Consider the following 17,359-nt stretch of genomic DNA (forward strand, 5'->3'; position numbering starts at 1 on the left):
GCTCCATCAAAGCCACCCTCGCTACAACCCTACACCTATATATATATATATATATATATATATATATATATATATCACAAAATGGAGACTCAACCCCAATTTCCTGCGCTATACCTCTAGTCTCAGACCACCAAGAAATACCCTCTGTCAGATAAGGTATTAAAAGTATTTAGAATAGAAAAAGATTCTAGTGGGAGCCAATATGCCTTTTATATGACAATAATTTAAAAGTTTTTATTATACAGAAACAAACGATATTCATCTTAAACGTTCGTCATTGATACAACTTTGTAAAAATTCAATAAAACAATGTTACAGTCTTATACATAAAAAAATTCCAGTTGATGTGAGGATTTTACAGTCAGGTGATCACAGTCAGAAATTGAAATGGATGTATCTCCAACCAGATGCTTGTAATAAAGGCTTTATTAACCCGATGTTGCGAAACCCAACGCGTTTCGTCCATTAGGACTTCATCAGGGGTTTACAATCTAAATAGTTACAAAGGGAAATATATAAATCATATAGTCTTCATTATTAAGACATAATTTTGTCCTGGCAAGTATTCCATTGAGATCAATTATGGATTGACATACATACCAGTTCTTATAGTAGGAGTAATTACCATTGGTTAGTAAGGTTAGAATATCCAATGGTTACATCCAATCGCATGTTCGATTCAATGAATATAGTATCTGAAACATTACCGTTATAATAATCAATAAACATTATCCTTATATAGATGATCAAAAGGAAGAGGGAGAGAAGGTCGAAAAAAATAAATAAATATGAACCATATAACGGATTACTTTGGATTTATCCACATATTAATTTCTTATTAGTGATATGTGAAGTCTATAGTATGCAAAATACCAAAATATATATATTTTACTTCAATTAGGCTGATGGAAAAGGTACATACAAAAAGGAGGGTCTACAGGTGCATATGCTCCCAACAACTGCAGAACACCCTAATTATGGTCCACATAAAAATATTAATTCACAATATACAAACAGTTATATACACATCACAACTCATTGTACAATACATACCCAGATTTTAAACTTCATCAAAATCAAAAGATATTAATTTGGTTGAAATTAGGTGATGTTATATTCCCTAAAAGGGATAAAGACAAAATAGTTTTTTGTCACTCCAAAATAACAATATTTGTTTGTAAGAAGTATTCCTGTATATTCCTATTACATCCTGTTTACCAGAAATAACATAGGTGATATACATATCGTTAACAAATCAAATCAGAAAGGCCATATTAACAACTTACTTAATTAAATATAAGAGACCATGCTGATGTAGGTATTTAATGCAAGGTGATTAGTAAGTGATACCATAATTAAATCTTTTTATCCCAAACTTATTAATAATTGGTGTCTTTAAAAATGTAACACACAATTGGGAATAATTAACATTCAATCAATCATTAGAGGACCAATTTATAGGTCCACGATGCAGCTGTGGTTTATATCTAGCATAAAGATTCTCTTAATCTCTGAAATAATGAACTTAGCATCATGTGGCATTAATCAATTGTGCTTAATTGATCTAATTCTTACCTATTCTCATCAGGGAAGGTAGAGCCCTATAGTCCAACTCTATTTAAATAAGTGTCACCGAACAGAAGGCTTAGGAAAATTTCAAATCCTGAACAACGCTATTCCCTGTAATCAAGTGAATCTAGATTACAATTTTTAATGTATGGCAACCATACTATAATTAAGTGGTTAGTCTTAAATCATGAAATCCATTCCTCTAACTAAATTTCAAATGGAGCATCCTACACTATATTCCAAAGGTGATGAATAAAGTTCTTAAACTTACTTTTTACAGGAACAAGTGCAGCCTCACTGAGTCCCAACTACAGAATGAGAGGCAATACAGGGCATCCCTTTATACTTCCCCTGACATTACATCACTTCCTGCTAGCTAATTAATTTATTATTTGATAATGTGTTATTTAATTATATATCAAGACATCACAGTATTATATTGAAAGCAATCAGTTTCAATCGCACAGCATTGATATACTCTGCTCCTTAACATTATTGATAAAATAAGGGAAAGGACAGAGCGCACCATGCGTTCCATTGCCGCGTGCGTGTCTCTGTACCACACTTCCGGTTCCGGCGGAAGTACACACCGCGTGCGTGTCACGGTCCCGCACTTCCGGCGGAAGTATACCCACATGCGTGTCACGACCCCGTGTGCGTGCCACGGTCCCGCGTTTCCGGTTCCGGTGGGGATGTAACAGCGGATACTAAAGTTCGCTGCAGGGGTTTTTTGTGATATATAAAATTTACACAGAAATTACTTAGAAGGTCTACCCTTAAAGTATTTTTTGGTGATTAAGGTTATTCACTATTACCACGGTTAGAGGATTACAAAAATAAATATAAAAATAAAAATAAAATAAAAATAAAAAATTATATAGAGAATAATTATGAAAAAATAAATATATAAGTTGACATAATAAATTAAATTAATATTAATAAAGTGCTGTTCTCTCATAATAGTTAAATAGAAGGGTACAAGTAGTACCATATGTAATATATGTTGTAATAAATTAAATGCATATTTACTTATACAAAAAACGTGACCTAATTATAATAAAAGACAAACAATATTAGAAAAGTGTAATTATTAATCATGACTATTTAGTGTGGAAAAGAAAAACTGATTCTACTTAAAGTGACGTAATCCAGTATTACTAACATTGCTAGACTCGACACGTTTCACATTAGAGGTCTTTTAATTAAATGTAGGGTTTAAATTACTATGACATTATTAAACCGACATCAACATGATTTCCCATTCACAGAAAAAATTCCCCACATATTGCACTTCATAAATGTTATATATAAATAAACCATAAATATTTTTTTGACATTACATAATACAAAAGCTTAAATCATCCCTAAGACATATATTTCTTTTATTAAACTTAAACTAATACCCACTATGAAAAAAATGGGGGGGGGGGGGCGGGATCCTTTAAGATGGCAAAATTGATAATAAGAATGATTAAGTACTATTAGTTTCTTTTTATTACGAAGATTATTATAGGAAAGACACAATATCAATATCTTCATTTAGGCCACCGGGGGTAAGGGTGTTCAAAGAGTAGATCCAAAAAGTCTCCTGCTTGGATAAAGTTAGATCTCTACTTTTTCCTCTAGGATCTGATGGAATATGTTCGAGAATGGTAAAGGAGAAATTATCCTTAGTCACAGCTGAATTATGTTTATCCCTAAAGTGTCTGGGGAGACTATGGGACAATAGTTTGTTTTTCACATTCCTCATATGTTCTTGTACTCTGATTTTAATCATTCTCTTAGTCTTGCCTATATAAAATAAGCCACAACTGCAAGTGATCCGGTAGACAACATAATCTGTGTTACAGTTCACAAGGTGTCCTAATATATACCATTTCCCTGTTTCCATTTTGATATTAATGGATTTACGTTCCATAAATTTACAACAGATACACTTTGAACATGGATAACAACCCTTTGTAGGTATGATAGAGTCTGAGCCATTTCTGTGTTGCACTAAGTCAGGTAGTCTACTGGGTGCTATTATACTTTTCAAATTAGTGGATTTCTGGAAGACTAGGTTTGGTTTATTTGGAAGCGTAGGGCCCAAAACAGGATCTTTCAGAAGTAGGCCCCAGTGGCGTTCCAAAATTTTCCTAATTGAATGATTTTCACGATTAAATTGTGTGCTAAACGGTCTTAGTTGTTGTCGTGCAGGTTCGATCTTATCCTTAGGGAGTAACATCTTATCCCTTTCTTGTAGAGATGCTTTTATTTTGGCTTTAGAGACCATGTCAGGGGTATAACCCCTTTCCTCATATCTCTTTTGTATGACTACTGCCTGATTCCAGTAGTCTTCAATGTTGGTACAGTTCCGTCTTAAACGGAGAAATTGAGCGTATGGCACGTTGTTTTTCCATGCTGGAAAGTGACAACTTGTTTGCGGGATGTAGCTATTGGAATCCACTTCCTTGAAAAAAGTTTTTGTTTTAATCTTCTCCCCTACTGTTCCAATTAAAGTAAGATCTAGATAATCAATCTTCAATAAATCAGTTTGATGGGTAAATTTTAGATTCAGATCATTGATCTGAATCAAAGCCATAAAGTCATCAATACTGGCTATGTCTCCTTTCCATATGAGAAGAAGATCGTCAATGTATCTACGGTAGAAAACAATGTTTTCACGAAATTCAGAACCATAAATAAACGTATCTTCCCATTCCTTCATAAAAAGATTGGCATACGATGGGGCAAATTTGGTCCCCATCGCTGTACATTGTTTTTGTAAATAGAATTTGTTGTTAAATTGAAAAAAGTTATGGTTCAGAATGAACGTTATGCCATCCAACAGAAATAACACATCTTTCGTGGATAGTTCAGGATCATTAGATAGAACCACTCTAATTGACTCTATACCCTTAGAGTGAGGGATAGATGAATATAACGCTTGGACATCCAGAGTAAGCCAATGATATTCCTTTTTCCAAATGAAGGAATCCAATTCTTGGAGGACGCTTGTAGAATCTTTAAGGTATGAGTCCATTTTAGTTACATAAGGTTGAAGTCGAATATCAATATAGTGCGACAAATTGGAAGTTAAAGAATTCACTCCTGCCACAATAGGTCTTCCTGGTGGACTTGTTTTACTTTTATGTATCTTTGGTATGTGGTAAAAGTTCGGTACTAATGGATGTTTCACATCCAAATAGTCGAACTCATCCTTGCAGATTAAATCGTCCTTCAGCGCTCTCCTTAACAGACAGGTCAATTCCTCTTGGTATGTTTTCGTAGGGTTGCCTGGTAATTCAATATATGTCTGCCCATCAAGTAGTATACTAGAGGCCTCATTCAAATAGGCTTCTCTTGTCTGAAGGACCAAAGCTCCTCCTTTATCGGCCCCTTTGATTACTATGCTCTTATCTTTTTAAGAGACTTCATGGCTCCTATCTCTTGAGGGTTCAAATTATTTCCATATTTAGAACTTTTTGGTTTCATTTTTCTAAAGTCCTCCTTAACAGACTCATAAAACATGTCCAAACTGCTACTCTTAGACTCTACAGGGTAAAACTTAGATGGTAATTTTACCAGTGGAGGTTTCTCTTTATTGGAACTTTCAATTGGGGGATTTCTAAGGAAATGTCTATGGATGGTCAATTTCCGAACATACTTATTAAGATCAATAAATAAATAAATTAAATTTATTTACATGTAAATCCGGCGCAAATTTCAAACCCTTCTCTAGTAAGGCGCTTTCCGCTGTTGATAACTGTCTCTTTGCGATATTGACAACCCCAGATGGGACTTCTCTTGATGAAATAATGCTCTTCGTTTTTTCGGGCTTCTCTCTGCCCCCTCTGCTTCCTCGTTTCCTCCATTGTGTCCTCTTTTTACACCCTATATATGTGCAAAGGTTGTCAGAGAAGCACTCAGTCACTTGAAAGTTCTTGATCCATCTGATTATCGTTCTGAAAGAAAATTGGAAAAACGTTCTTTAAGAACTTTCAAGTGACTTTGAGCGCTTCTCTGACAACCTTTGCACTTCATTACGTATTTGGTTCTCCGCTGGCAAGAGAACCTGTCTGGCAATAGCCGCCAAACTCCCCCAAGGATTATTGTATTTCAGGTGGTTTTACAATTAAGTGTTAGCGCAACTTGGTTATTTTGTCCATATATATATATATATATATATATATATATATATATATACACTGCTCAAAAAGGGAACACTAAAATAACACATCCTGGATCTGAATGAATGAAATATTCTTGTTAAATACTTTGTTCTTTACATAGTTGAATGTGCTGACAACAAAATCACACAAAAATTATCAATGGAAATCGAATTTATTAACCCATGGAGGTCTGGATTTGGAGTCACCCTCAAAATTAAAGTGGAAAAACACACTACAAGCTGATCCAACTTTGATGTAATGTCCTTAAAACAAGTCAAAATGAGGCCCAGTAGTGTGTATGGCCTCCACGTGCCTGTATGACTTCCCTACAACGCGTGGGCATGCTCCTGATGAGGTGGCGGATGGTCTCCTGAGGGATCTCCTCCCAGACCTGGACTAAAGCATCCGCCAACTCCTGGACAGTCTGTGGTGCAACGTGGCGTTGGTGGATGGAGCGGGACATGATGTCCCAGATGTGCTCAATTGGATTCAGGTCTGGGGAACGGGTGGGCCAGTCCATAGCAACAATGCTTTCGTCTTGCAGGAACTGCTGACACACTCCAGCCACATGAAGTCTAGCATTGTCATGCATTAGGAGGAACCCAGGGCCAACCGCACCAGCATATGGTCTCACAAGGGTCTGAGGATCTCATCTCGGTACCTAATGGCAGTCAGGCTACCTCTGGCGAGCACATGGAGGGCTGTGCGGCCCCCCAAAGAAATGCCACACCACACTATTACTGACCCACTGCCAAACCGGTCATGCTGGAGGATGTTGCAGGCAGCAGAACATTCTCCTTGGCGTCTCCGGACTCTGTCACGTCTGTCACATGTGCTCAGTGAGAACCTGCTTTCATCTGTGAAGAGCACAGGGCGCCAGTGACAAATTTGCCAATCTTGGTGTTCTCTGGCAAATGCCAAACGTCCTGCACGGTGTTGGGCTGTAAGCACAACCCCCACCTGTGGACGTCGGGCCCTCATACCACCCTCATGGAGTCTGTTTCTGATCGTTTTAGTAGACACATGCACATTTGTGGCTTGCTGGAGGTCATTTTGCAGGGCTCTGGCAGTGCTCCTCCTGTTCCTCCTAGCACAAAGGCGGAGGTAGCGGTCCTGCTGCTGGGTTGTTGGCCTCCTCCACATCTCCTGATTTACTGGCCTGTCTCCTGGTAGTGCCTCCATGCTCTGGACACTACGCTGACAGACACAGGAAACCTTCTTGCCACAGCTCGCATTGATGTGCCATCCTGGATGAGCTGCACTACCTGAGCCACTTGTGTGGGTTGTAGGGAGGTCATACAGGCACGTGGAGGCCACACACACACTACTGAGCCTCATTTTGACTTGTTTTAAGGACATTACATCAAAGTTGGATCAGCCTGTAGTGTGTTTTTCCACTTTAATTTTGAGTCCAGACCTCCATGGGTTAATAAATTTGATTTCCATTGATAATTTTTGTGTGATTTTGTTGTCAGCGCATTCAACTATGTAAAGAACAAAGTATTTAATAAGAATATTTCATTCATTCAGATCTAGGATGTGTTATTTTAGTGTTCCCTTTATTTTTTTGAGCAGTGTATATATATATATATATATATATATTAGAGATGAGCGGGTTCGGTTTCTCTGAATCCGAACCCGCCCGAACTTCATGTTTTTTTACACGGGTCCGAGCGACTCGGATCTTCCCGCCTTGCTCGGTTAACCCGAGCGCGCCCGAACGTCATCATCACGCTGTCGGATTCTCGCGAGGCTCGGATTCTATCGCGAGACTCGGATTCTATATAAGGAGCCGCGCGTCGCGGCCATTTTCACACGTGCATTGAGATTGATAGGGAGAGGACGTGGCTGGCGTCCTCTCCATTTAGATTATAAGAGAGAGAGATTTACTGGAGCTTAGGACTAGGAGGAGTACTGTAGAAGTGTAGAGAGTGCAGAGAGTTTACTAGTGAGTGACCACCAGACAGTGCAGTTTATTTAATATATCCGTTCTCTGCCTGAAAAAAGCGATACACACAGTGACTCAGTCACATACCATATCTGTGTGCACTGCTCAGGCTCAGCCCAGTGTGCTGCATCATCTATATATATTATATATCTGTCTGACTGCTCAGCTCACACAGCTTATAATTGTGGGGGAGACTGGGGAGCACTGCAGTGCCAGTTATAGGTTATAGCAGGAGCCAGGAGTACATAATATTATATAGTGAGTGACCACCAGACAGTGCAGTTTATTTAATATATCCGTTCTCTGCCTGAAAAAAGCGATACACACAGTGACTCAGTCACATACCATATCTGTGTGCACTGCTCAGGCTCAGCCCAGTGTGCTGCATCATCTATATATATTATATATCTGTCTGACTGCTCAGCTCACACAGCTTATAATTGTGGGGGAGACTGGGGAGCACTGCAGTGCCAGTTATAGGTTATAGCAGGAGCCAGGAGTACATAATATTATATTAAAATTAAACAGTGCACACTTTTGCTGCAGGAGTGCCACTGCCAGTGTGACTGACCAGTGACCTGACCACACTGACCACCAGTATAGTTAGTAGTATACTTATATTGTGATTGCCTGAAAAAGTTAAACATTCGTCGTGTGACTTCACTTGTGTGTTGTTGTTTTTTTTATTCTATAAAAATAAAACTCATTCTGCTGACAGACAGTGTCCAGCAGGTCCGTCATTATATAATATATAATATATACCTGTCCGGCTGCAGTAGTGATATATATTTTTTTTTATATCATTTATCATCCAGTCGCAGCAGACACAGTACGGTAGTTCACGGCTGTGGCTACCTCTGTGTCTGCACTCGGCAGGCAGTCCGTCCATAATTGTATACCACCTAACCGTGGTTTTTTTTTCTTCTTTATACATACATACTACTACGACATCTCTTTATCAACCAGTCTATATTAGCAGCAGACACAGTACAGTACGGTAGTTCACGGCTGTGGCTACCTCTGTGTCTGCACTCGGCAGGCAGTCCGTCCATAATTGTATACCACCTAACCGTGGTTTTTTTTTCTTTCTTCTTTATACATACATAGTTACATAGACATCTCTTTATCAACCAGTCTATATTAGCAGCAGACACAGTACAGTACGGTAGTTCACGGCTGTGGCTACCTCTGTGTCTGCACTCGGCAGGCAGTCCGTCCATAATTGTATACCACCTAACCGTGGTTTTTTTTTCTTTCTTCTTTATACATACATAGTTACATAGACATCTCTTTATCAACCAGTCTATATTAGCAGCAGACACAGTACAGTACGGTAGTTCACGGCTGTGGCTACCTCTGTGTCTGCACTCGGCAGGCAGTCCGTCCATAATTGTATACCACCTAACCGTGGTTTTTTTTTCTTTCTTCTTTATACATACATAGTTACATAGACATCTCTTTATCAACCAGTCTATATTAGCAGCAGACACAGTACAGTACGGTAGTTCACGGCTGTGGCTACCTCTGTGTCTGCACTCGGCAGGCAGTCCGTCCATAATTGTATACCACCTAACCGTGGTTTTTTTTTCTTTCTTCTTTATACATACATACTACTACGACATCTCTTTATCAACCAGTCTATATTATTAGCAGCAGACACAGTACAGTACGGTAGTTCACGGCTGTGGCTACCTCTGTGTCTGCACTCGGCAGGCAGTCCGTCCATAATTGTATACCACCTAACCGTGGTTTTTTTTTCTTTCTTCTTTATACATACATAGTTACATAGACATCTCTTTATCAACCAGTCTATATTAGCAGCAGACACAGTACAGTACGGTAGTTCACGGCTGTGGCTACCTCTGTGTCTGCACTCGGCAGGCAGTCCGTCCATAATTGTATACCACCTAACCGTGGTTTTTTTTTCTTTCTTCTTTATACATACATAGTTACATAGACATCTCTTTATCAACCAGTCTATATTAGCAGCAGACACAGTACAGTACGGTAGTTCACGGCTGTGGCTACCTCTGTGTCTGCACTCGGCAGGCAGTCCGTCCATAATTGTATACCACCTAACTGTGGTTTTTTTTTCTTTCTTCTTTATACATACATAGTTACATAGACATCTCTTTATCAACCAGTCTATATTAGCAGCAGACACAGTACAGTACGGTAGTTCACGGCTGTGGCTACCTCTGTGTCTGCACTCGGCAGGCAGTCCGTCCATAATTGTATACCACCTAACCGTGGTTTTTTTTTCTTTCTTCTTTATACATACATACTACTACGACATCTCTTTATCAACCAGTCTATATTATTAGCAGCAGACACAGTACAGTACGGTAGTTCACGGCTGTGGCTACCTCTGTGTCTGCACTCGGCAGGCAGTCCGTCCATAATTGTATACCACCTAACCGTGGTTTTTTTTTCTTTCTTCTTTATACATGCATAGTTACATAGACATCTCTTTATCAACCAGTCTATATTAGCAGCAGACACAGTACAGTACGGTAGTTCACGGCTGTGGCTACCTCTGTGTCTGCACTCGGCAGGCAGTCCATAATTGTATACTAGTATCCATCTCCATTGTTTACCTGAGGTGCCTTTTAGTTGTGCCTATTAAAATATGGAGAACAAAAATGTTGAGGTTCCAAAATTAGGGAAAGATCAAGATCCACTTCCACCTCGTGCTGAAGCTGCTGCCACTAGTCATGGCCGAGACGATGAAATGCCAGCAACGTCGTCTGCCAAGGCCGATGCCCAATGTCATAGTACAGAGCATGTCAAATCCAAAACACCAAATATCAGTAAAAAAAGGACTCCAAAACCTAAAATAAAATTGTCGGAGGAGAAGCGTAAACTTGCCAATATGCCATTTACCACACGGAGTGGCAAGGAATGGCTGAGGCCCTGGCCTATGTTCATGGCTAGTGGTTCAGCTTCACATGAGGATGGAAGCACTCAGCCTCTCGCTAGAAAACTGAAAAGACTCAAGCTGGCAAAAGCACCGCAAAGAACTGTGCGTTCTTCGAAATCCCAAATCCACAAAGAGAGTCCAATTGTGTCGGTTGCGATGCCTGACCTTCCCAACACTGGACGTGAAGAGCATGCGCCTTCCACCATTTGCACGCCCCCTGCAAGTGCTGGAAGGAGCACCCGCAGTCCAGTTCCTGATAGTCAGATTGAAGATGAAGATGTTGAAGTACACCAGGATGAGGAGGATATGGGTGTTGCTGGCGCTGGGGAGGAAATTGACCAGGAGGATTCTGATGGTGAGGTGGTTTGTTTAAGTCAGGCACCCGGGGAGACACCTGTTGTCCGTGGGAGGAATATGGCCGTTGACATGCCTGGTGAAAATACCCAAAAAATCAGCTCTTCAGTGTGGAGGTATTTCAACAGAAAAGCGGACAACAGGTGTCAAGCCGTGTGTTGCCTTTGTCAAGCTGTAATAAGTAGGGGTAAGGACGTTAACCACCTCGGAACATCCTCCCTTATACGTCACCTGCAGCGCATTCATAATAAGTCAGTGACAAGTTCAAAAACTTTGGGCGACAGCGGAAGCAGTCCACTGACCAGTAAATCCCTTCCTCTTGTAACCAAGCTCACGCAAACCACCCCACCAACTCCCTCAGTGTCAATTTCCTCCTTCCCCAGGAATGCCAATAGTCCTGCAGGCCATGTCACTGGCAATTCTGACGAGTCCTCTCCTGCCTGGGATTCCTCCGATGCATCCTTGCGTGTAACGCCTACTGCTGCTGGCGCTGCTGTTGTTGCTGCTGGGAGTCGATGGTCATCCCAGAGGGGAAGTCGTAAGCCCACTTGTACTACTTCCAGTAAGCAATTGACTGTCCAACAGTCCTTTGCGAGGAAGATGAAATATCACAGCAGTCATCCTGTTGCAAAGCGGATAACTGAGTCCTTGACAACTATGTTGGTGTTAGACGTGCGTCCGGTATCCGCCGTTAGTTCACAGGGAACTAGACAATTTATTGAGGCAGTGTGCCCCCGTTACCAAATACCATCTAGGTTCCACTTCTCTAGGCAGGCGATACCGAGAATGTACACGGACGTCAGAAAAAGACTCACCAGTGTCCTAAAAAATGCAGTTGTACCCAATGTCCACTTAACCACGGACATGTGGACAAGTGGAGCAGGGCAGGGTCAGGACTATATGACTGTGACAGCCCACTGGGTAGATGTATGGACTCCCGCCGCAAGAACAGCAGCGGCGGCACCAGTAGCAGCATCTCGCAAACGCCAACTCTTTCCTAGGCAGGCTACGCTTTGTATCACCGCTTTCCAGAATACGCACACAGCTGAAAACCTCTTACGGCAACTGAGGAAGATCATCGCGGAATGGCTTACCCCAATTGGACTCTCCTGTGGATTTGTGGCATCGGACAGCGCCAGCAATATTGTGTGTGCATTAAATATGGGCAAATTCCAGCACGTCCCATGTTTTGCACATACCTTGAATTTGGTGGTGCAGAATTTTTTAAAAAACGACAGGGGCGTGCAAGAGATGCTGTCGGTGGCCAGAAGAATTGCGGGACACTTTCGGCATACAGGCACCACGTACAGAAGACTGGAGCACCACCAAAAACTACTGAACCTGCCCTGCCATCATCTGAAGCAAGAAGTGGTAACGAGGTGGAATTCAACCCTCTATATGCTTCAGAGGTTGGAGGAGCAGCAAAAGGCCATTCAAGCCTATACAATTGAGCACGATATAGTAGGTGGAATGCACCTGTCTCAAGCGCAGTGGAGAATGATTTCAACGTTGTGCAAGGTTCTGATGCCCTTTGAACTTGCCACACGTGAAGTCAGTTCAGACACTGCCAGCCTGAGTCAGGTCATTCCCCTCATCAGGCTTTTGCAGAAGAAGCTGGAGGCATTGAAGGAGGAGCTAACACGGAGCGATTCCGCTAGGCATGTGGGACTTGTGGATGGAGCCCTTAATTCGCTTAACAAGGATTCACGGGTGGTCAATCTGTTGAAATCAGAGCACTACATTTTGGCCACCGTGCTCGATCCTAGATTTAAAGCCTACCTTGGATCTCTCTTTCCGGCAGACACAAGTCTGCTGGGGTTGAAAGACCTGCTGGTGACAAAATTGTCAAGTCAAGCGGAACGCGACCTGTCAACATCTCCTCCTTCACATTCTCCCGCAACTGGGGGTGCGAGGAAAAGGCTCAGAATTCCGAGCCCACCCGCTGGCGGTGATGCAGGGCAGTCTGGAGCGACTGCTGATGCTGACATCTGGTCCGGACTGAAGGACCTGACAACGATTACGGACATGTCGTCTACTGTCACTGCATATGATTCTCTCAACATTGATAGAATGGTGGAGGATTATATGAGTGACCGCATCCAAGTAGGCACGTCACACAGTCCGTACTTATACTGGCAGGAAAAAGAGGCAATTTGGAGGCCCTTGCACAAACTGGCTTTATTCTACCTAAGTTGCCCTCCCACAAGTGTGTACTCCGAAAGAGTGTTTAGTGCCGCCGCTCACCTTGTCAGCAATCGGCGTACGAGGTTACATCCAGAAAATGTGGAGAAGATGATGTTCATTAAAATGAATTATAATCAATTCCTCCGCGGAGACATTGACCAGCAGCAATTGCCTCCACAAAGTACACAGGGAGCTGAGATGGTGGATTCCAGTGGGGACGAATTGATAATCTGTGAGGAGGGGGATGTACACGGTGATATATCGGAGGGTGATGATGAGGTGGACATCTTGCCTCTGTAGAGCCAGTTTGTGCAAGGAGAGATTAATTGCTTCTTTTTGGGGGGGGGTCCAAACCAACCCGTCATATCAGTCACAGTCGTGTGGCAGACCCTGTCACTGAAATGATGGGTTGGTTAAAGTGTGCATGTCCTGTTTTGTTTATACAACATAAGGGTGGGTGGGAGGGCCCAAGGACAATTCCATCTTGCACCTCTTTTTTCTTTTCTTTTTCTTTGCATCATGTGCTGATTGGGGAGGGTTTTTTGGAAGGGACATCCTGCGTGACACTGCAGTGCCACTCCTAAATGGGCCCGGTGTTTGTGTCGGCCACTAGGGTCGCTAATCTTACTCACACAGTCAGCTACCTCATTGCGCCTCTTTTTTTCTTTGCGTCATGTGCTGTTTGGGGAGGGTTTTTTGGAAGGGACATCCTGCGTGACACTGCAGTGCCACTCCTAGATGGGCCCGGTGTTTGTGTCGGCCACTAGGGTCGCTAATCTTGCTCACACAGCTACCTCGTTGCGCCTCTTTTTTTCTTTGCGTCATGTGCTGTTTGGGGAGGGTTTTTTGGAAGGGCCATCCTGCGTGACACTGCAGTGCCACTCCTAGATGGGCCCGGTGTTTGTGTCGGCCACTAGGGTCGCTAATCTTACTCACACAGCTACCTCATTGCGCCTCTTTTTTTCTTTGCGTCATGTGCTGTTTGGGGAGGGTTTTTTGGAAGGGACATCCTGCGTGACACTGCAGTGCCACTCCTAGATGGGCCCGGTGTTTGTGTCGGCCACTAGGGTCGCTTATCTTACTCACACAGCGACCTCGGTGCAAATTTTAGGACTAAAAATAATATTGTGAGGTGTGAGGTATTCAGAATAGACTGAAAATGAGTGTAAATTATGGTTTTTGAGGTTAATAATACTTTGGGATCAAAATGACCCCCAAATTCTATGATTTAAGCTGTTTTTTAGTGTTTTTTGAAAAAAACACCCGAATCCAAAACACACCCGAATCCGACAAAAAAAATTCGGTGAGGTTTTGCCAAAATGCGTTCGAACCCAAAACACGGCCGCGGAACCGAACCCAAAACCAAAACACAAAACCCGAAAAATTTCAGGCGCTCATCTCTAATATATATATATATATATATATACATACATACATACATACATACATACATACAGTTTCCTCCAGAAGTTAAACGGCACTCACGGGACACATCATAACTTGAATAATCCTGGGTGTTTAATAGGTCAACGTTTCAAGGTAACAAGCCCTTTCTTCAGGACACACCAGAATTGTAAAGTGTACATTTACCACCTTATATACGTACAGACAGTGTGGTCTTCCCTCCGCTGCCATCGCGACGCGCGCCGGCATACCGGAAGTCTGTCAGCGCCGTACTTCTGGGTGATCTCCATCACTTAGCAACAGCCCGGCTTGCATTCCACCAATGGCCCGCAGCAGACATGTCCTGGCGAATGCTGCACACCATAACAGCAGAGGGGGAAACCTTAAAGACTAAACATTTAATTACATACATATAAAAAATACATAACAACATGGAATAGGTACAAAAAACTAACACAGCACAGGCATATACCTAAATAGCCAAAATAGCCAAATAACACATTATTTTAAATATGTAAACCAAGTTTAAGCATGAACTCTAATGCTGCTCTCATCATAACATTACAGTGCCACAGTAACATAGTTACTTCATACATAAGGCTATTCCAATTCATTTTTTTCATTTAGACCATTAGGGGGTGTACAGTTTAATCTAAAAATCCATCTAGATTCAGTAAACAACAGAGTCTAATGCTAGCCATACATCAGACCAACTTCAGACCAACTTTTCTCCAACACTCCAAACTTCCAACCATCCAACTTATCTGTTCAACTAAAACAGTGCTCCACACATCTAACCAACTTTTCATCAGTGCTCCACACATCTAACCAACTTTTCATCAGACCAACCAACCTGCCAACTTCTGTCCAACTTGTGATGTCACTGAAGTAGACGGACAGTGCCTGCCTACAGTACTTCAGTTTTTTTTTTGTTTTTTTATTCAAAACATGCAGAAGTGTTTTTATTTCAGTGAAACTGGGCTTTTTTTTCCACTATCATACATTTATTAAATTGACTTATTTAATGGGCCCACTGGTACTTGTAGTTTCACAGTAAAAGAAATATAGAAATAAACACACACACCTTGAAAGTATAAGTTTATTTACACACTTACATATACTTACCTACATCCCACGCCTCCATTCATGTTCCCTTGTCCAGTAGAATCCATTAGGGTACCTGTAAAAAAAAAATAATAATAATAATAAAAATACTCACCTATTTCCACCAGCGGTGGGGGATGCGGACAGGGGATTCTTGATATCCTTGGGGCGGATGCAGGCAGGGAAGGAGCTAGATGTTGCTATCCAGTATGTATACATGTGTGTGTGTGTGTGTGTGTGTGTGTGTGTGTGTGTGTGTGTGTGTGTGTGTGTGTATATATATATATACACATATATGTGTGTGTTTGTGTGTGTGTGTACAGTGTATGTATGTATATATATATATATGTGTGTGTATGTGTGTGTATGTATATATATATATATATATATATATATAATTTGCTGGCAGGTTGTGTCACTATTCTATGGGGTGTGTGTGTTGGGGTGGGTAGAGGTGTGGGTGCCAGCAGGTGAGACACGGAGCCACCTATTCTGCACGATTCAAAACTGTCCCCCACTCGATGGGCTGGATCCAGCTCCTGGTGAATAACAAAAGAAAACAAAGTGGAACTTGCCCTAAAGTGGTGCACTAATTATATATAATATTAAAATATAACTTTTAATTCTTTATTTTATAAACTTTAGCGAAATATTAAATACAAGAATGGTGAAAGCTAAGAAATTGAGATTAAAAATTTATTTGTTGCTATATACTGATATTTCTTATACATTCTGATTATGAGTATCTCTGAGTGCCGTTATTTATCAGCAGAACATAAATATGTCATTATTTAACCCCCTCGGGATTGCAGCATCATTTGTATTGACAATGTCACTGTGTGATACTCGTTAGTAGCAGATATTAACGCCAATAGTAGTGACAAATTAATTAACACATGCACATGCAGGGTTTTATGAATTTGTTCTTCACAGGGTAATATAATATATAATTAGTGCGAACAGGGATCATATATAATGGAGACAGGACAAGCAAAAATCATAACTTGGAGATGTATGAAATAGTTACATATTTATAACTGATACAAATCAGTACTCTCCGCTTTCATATAACTAAATAGAATGGATACATAGTTGCAACACTTGAGCAGTGTATACACAGAGTACATGTACATGAAACTGGTTCTTTGACAAGCAGGAGACAACCAAGGGGCAAATTCTGACAGCCCATAGGAACTAATAGAAATTGAACACGCAGACGCAACTTTTGGCTGATCACAGCAAATTTATTGACGGAAAAATACAGTGATAGTGCGCAGCAAATACATTTTTAATCACAATTTCTTATCTTTCACCATTCTTGTTTTTAATATTTTGCTAAAGTTGATAAAATAAAGAATTAAAACTGTGTGTGTGTGTGTGTGTGTGTGTGTGTGTGTGTGTGTGTGTGTGTGTGTGTGTGTGTATATATATATCTCCATATATAATGTGTGTATGTGTATATATATATATATATATATACACACACACACACTATATATAGTATATTAGACATATATAAATAAAGTATATATATATATAAATAAATAAAGTATATATATATATATATATATATATATATATATATATATATCAATACTGCTGGCAGCACTCCTGGGACTTTCCATCCAAAGTCAGTCATTGATAAACTGAGCCACAGATGCTCTATGGCCCTCATTCCGAGTCGTTCGCTCGGTAATTTTCATCGCATCGCAGTGAAATTCC

General features: G+C 40.9%; 1 long non-coding RNA gene across 1 annotated transcript; it reads right to left on the reverse strand.

Annotated features, from left to right (window-relative positions):
- Window positions 1-281: 281 nt before the first annotated feature.
- On the reverse strand, window positions 282-1,123 carry LOC134943641 (uncharacterized). The gene is made up of 3 exons (XR_010181651.1): window positions 1,054-1,123; window positions 601-695; window positions 282-491 (listed from the first exon to the last, which is right to left on the reverse strand). It is a non-coding gene; the product is annotated as an uncharacterized LOC134943641 (long non-coding RNA).
- Window positions 1,124-17,359: the final 16,236 nt, after the last annotated feature.

Source organism: Pseudophryne corroboree, chromosome 7 (genome assembly GCF_028390025.1).
Source record: "Pseudophryne corroboree isolate aPseCor3 chromosome 7, aPseCor3.hap2, whole genome shotgun sequence".
Taxonomy (NCBI): Eukaryota; Metazoa; Chordata; class Amphibia; order Anura; family Myobatrachidae; genus Pseudophryne; species Pseudophryne corroboree.